General features: G+C 34.8%; 1 non-coding gene across 1 annotated transcript; it reads left to right on the forward strand.

Moving 5' to 3' along the window:
• Positions 1-4179: 4179 nt before the first annotated feature.
• Positions 4180-4252, forward strand: Trnam-cau. The gene has a single exon. It is a non-coding gene; the product is annotated as a tRNA-Met (tRNA).
• The last annotated feature ends 748 nt before the right edge of the window (positions 4253-5000 follow it).

A 5000-nucleotide genomic window follows, 5' to 3' on the forward strand; every position in this document is an offset into this window, starting at 1 on the left:
AGAACTATGTAACAATGCCCTTCCACGCCCAAGCTCTACGCCGGCGTTGCAGATGAGTAGATAAAGGACTGGGTAATTGTTCCTGTCTTTGAACTGATGTAGTACTTATAATAATAATGTTATTGCCTAAAATTCAAATGTAATACCATAATAAAAAGTTATGACCATGCATCAAATGCACCACAGCTTGCCCACGCCTGTGCAGTTAGCCAGGGTGGTAAATAAAGGACTAAACTAAAAAACAGTAAGCTATAACACAGGATTATGTGTTACATGATACTTTTGCTGTGTTACAGCATTTCAGACTACCTAGCATGAGGTACGCAGAATTATATAACTACTTCAAATCATCTGATGTCTTAGAAGATACTTTTGTTGTATCCTAAATTTGGAATGTAGTATCACATGACCGCAACTCGCATGTAACAGTGCCTCTCCACGCCCAAGCTGTATGCCGGCTTGGTAGATGAGTAGATAAAAGACTATGGAATTATTATTTTTTTTTAACTGATAGGGCACAGCCCATAATAATGTTAGAACAAAAATTATCAATGTAATTTTTGCTTGTCCTCGCCTGTGCAGTTAGCTGAATACTGAAAACAGTTTAAAATGTTGCATCTCACATCGGAGCCGTTACAGTGTCATAAGACTCCGAAGGCCATCCTCGAAACAAAATTAGCCGCCATGTTATGACGTCACACATTGTAAAGTACCTTGTAAGTTACAACTGCTCCGGGGCTTTCGTAAGGGTTTGAAACCGGATATAATGCAGTTTATTTTACGATTACTTAGTCGACAAAACCCTTTATTTGACTGTAACATGCCTTTCCCATTTTTAATAACGGGGAATTTTAATTGCCTAGTATTTTCTTTGTTTCCCATACTTTATCGTTAGCTCGAATCAAATATAAGTTGAAAGTAAATCGAATTGATAGACGACAAACAACGTTTTGGTGGCTGCTTATCTTCATGACCGAGCACTGCAGCGTGAAAATGCAATTATCGGGAACCCTTAGCTTCGGTCCATTAAAAGGATAAGCACTTATTGCAATATCAGGTTTCTTTGATTTTTTTACTATAACCTTCTTTGATGCCAAATATCCAACTAAATAATGTTTTCTATAATTATTATTCCGATGATCAGAAACTTCCGTATGTTCGCGTACACTGATTTACTTTTGCATGAATTTATAATTTTTATTTTTGCACGATGCTTCCGAAAGAAATGTATATAACAATAAAACAAACGTAAGGCTTCATAAACAGAATATTAGAAATATAGTAATTAATAATGCATATAAAAAAATAGTTTTTGCCTGAAGACAATTGCTAGTTCGTATTATCATTTTCTCTTTGTGTATAGAGCTTATTCAAGAAAATTATAGATCGTTTATTTTATTTTCTTGTATCTCTGGAAATATCACTCGCTGGGCCTTCCATGGCGTTGGTGACCGTTGGGGGCGTGGCAATAAGACCGCCATGACTTTCCATTGGTTGTTACGGCTAGTAGGCTGACTGCTGATTGGTAGTCAATGGAATTACCTTACAATGTAAACACTTACTACAATGTATTTTTTTTTAGCATGGGCGTCATCGACCTTGTGACGGACGGGTAGGTTTGGGTATCCCGGCCCAGGGTAGTAAATAAAGGACTAAATAAAAAATAAAAAAAAGAAAAAAAAGTTTAAGGGTCACCTGCGATTCACAGAGTGCTCTCCAGGCTCTGAACACTCTAGACAAAGGTGCGAGGAATATATATATATATATATATATATATATATATAAAACAAAAAAAAAACAAAACAAAAAAAAAAAAACATGATAGACATGTATCGTGCAAAAGGACGAGGCCGTGATATAATTTGTGTGAATGCCATCGCATGGTGGAATCCCTAAGCATGATCATGCTGATTGCCTAGCAAAATCGGTATGTGCTAGGGTTTTATACATCATTAAAACGTCCTTTTAATGAAGACTTGACTGAGTTGATTAAGTCTCGATATATATATATATATATATATATATATATATATATATATAACATGTATATATATTTATGTATGTATATAAATATATATTAGATAAATGTGTATATATATGTATATGTATATATATATATAAAACATGTATATATATGTATGTATATAAATATATATTAGATAAATATATATATATATATATATATATATACAAAACATGTATATATATATGTATGTATATAAATATATATTAGATAAATATATATATATATATATATATATATATATATATATATATATAACATGTATATATATATGTATGTATATAAATATATATTAGATAAATATATATATACATATATATATATATATATATATATATATATATATATATATATATATATATATAACATGTTTATATATGTATGTATATAAATATATATTATATATATATATGACACACACACACGCATATATACATATATGATAAACACACACGAATATATATTATATAATACACACACACACACACACACACACACACACACACACACACACACACACACACACACACACACACACACACACACACACACACACACACACATCAATTCATCTATCGATCTATCTATCAATATTCTGCCATTACTGAGTATATATGAACACTTTAATATGAACATGTATCCCTTTATCATGTGAATTATAGTTGTGTTTCATAATACTGTACACGAACCTATGAAATGTCAGATTGTCAGAGGTGCTTTATAAAATTGCTAACATTAGTGTCAAAATGCTATTATTGAATCATGGCACCGTATTGCTGTATTTTTTTGGAATTTGCATTTGACCGTCTCTTCTAACAATAGGAATTGTCATATCCTGTCATTAACATTGATGGTCCTTTAAAAAGTATTTATCTCCTAAATTTATACATATATACTCCTCTTAAATATAATGTGTCAGTCAGTTATATTAAGCTTATAATCAATATATCATTGCTTTAACCCTAAAGCACAGACTGCAACAATGCCGATATTTATAAGTGAGATAGCTGGAATTCATTCAAATAATTTCTTTAGAAGTAAAATTTTACACAGAAGATTATTAATCAAACCATGCCTTGCAAGGCAGTAAATCTTCGAGGAGATATCAGGTATAGGTCTAATGAGGAAAGATCACAGTACGATTTCAGCAGTCAGGGATAACATAATGTGAGTCAAGTGATGAAGTCGTTTGCGAACTCCTTCCTGCGTTCAGATAGTGGTGGGAATGAACGCATGAGGATGCTCTGTCTGTTGGGGGGATGGGTAGAGGTAAGACTTCCTGCTATCTCCTCTACAACTTAGAGACTGCTTTTCTCTGGAGACTATTTGCTCTTCTCCAACTTGCTTAGGGACTGCCTTCTAGGCCCTAACTCACCTGGGGCTGCCCTCAGTTCACTTGAGGAGTGCCTATTCTTCCCTAACCCACCTGGAGACTACCTTCACTTCTCCAACTTACCTGCGAACTGTCTCCTTTTCTCGAACTCACTTTGGTCTTCCGTCTCTTCTCAAAATTTTCCCGGAATTGCCTTCTGTTCTCCAAGGCACATGGAGACTATCTCCTCTCCTCCAACTCACCTGGAGACTGCTTCCTTTTATCCTACTCATCTGGGACTACCTCTCCTCCTCCACTTCTTTGTTTACGTGGTGGCTGCCTCCTCGCCCCCAAATTACCTTTGACTGCATTCTCTCCAACGCACTGGGACTGCTCGCCTCCAAATCACCTGATGACCATCTTCTCTTCTACAACTCACCTGATATCGCCTTCTCTAAATTCTTTGGGGACTGCCTCCTTGCTCACCTATGGACTGCCTTTTTGTCTCCAACCTACTGTAGCACATTCCATTCAGGTACTTAACATAAACGAAATCTGCGATACTCTGGAATTGTTGCAGCTTACAGCAGATACTCTTCATAAAAGTCTTAAAGGTATAGCTCGAAACAAGTGTTAATGAGCTAAAATTACTACGGTCTCCTGGGTCATCTTGCTTCTGCATTCCCCTGAATTCGCTTCGTGCTCCACCTTTTATGGTAACTACTTCAGTTTCTGTGAGAAACTTATTTTTCAAAACTTTAATGCTTTTTTGGAATCTTTTTTTTAGTGTTTTTGTTACTGAATAATGTCGTTATGATATGTAAGAGAACAAAGAATTTGTATGGCCTCGATGGCGCAGTAGGCAGCGCGTCAGTCTCATAATCTGAAGGTCGTGAGTTCGAGCCTCACTCGGGGCACAATTTTAATAGAGATCATACGAAGTATGGTAAAATAAATAAAAGTCAGATTCAAGCCTGTTGAGACGAACAGGCCTGATCAGCAGGCAAGCTCATGAACGGACACATTTGACGGGCAAACTTAAATTACCCGAGCGCCCGCTGAGCGAAATCAGCAGGTGGTGCCCGCTGGCTCGAGCTTCTGCTGTTGTACTGTTTCTCATGTTTGCGTTTTTTTCTTTATAAAGGACTCCACCTTTGCTAGTAAGGTAACTGTGTGTGTGTGTGTGTGTGTGTGTGTGTGTGTGTGTGTGTGTGTGTGTGTGTGTGTGTGTGTGCATATATATAAACATACATATATGTATATATGTATTTAGATATATGTATACATATATATGTATATATGTGTATATGTATATATACATATACATACAGATATATATATATATGTATAATCATATATATTCATCATATATGATATATATACATATACATATACCTTATATATACATATACATATACCTTATATATATACATATATATAGATATGTGTATATATATACATACATACATATACATATATATATATATATATATATATATATAATATACATACACACACACACACACACGGTATTTTTAGAAATGACGCCCAACACCCTAAATACAGAATCTGAGCTTACCAAGTAGTAGATCACCTCATTCTACTCCTGAGTGCGGCATCCAACCCCTAAAAAGAGGTTTAATGGAGTGAATCCCCCTATATAAC

Source organism: Penaeus chinensis, chromosome 15, assembly GCF_019202785.1.
Source record: "Penaeus chinensis breed Huanghai No. 1 chromosome 15, ASM1920278v2, whole genome shotgun sequence".
Lineage (NCBI taxonomy): Eukaryota > Metazoa > Arthropoda > Malacostraca > Decapoda > Penaeidae > Penaeus > Penaeus chinensis.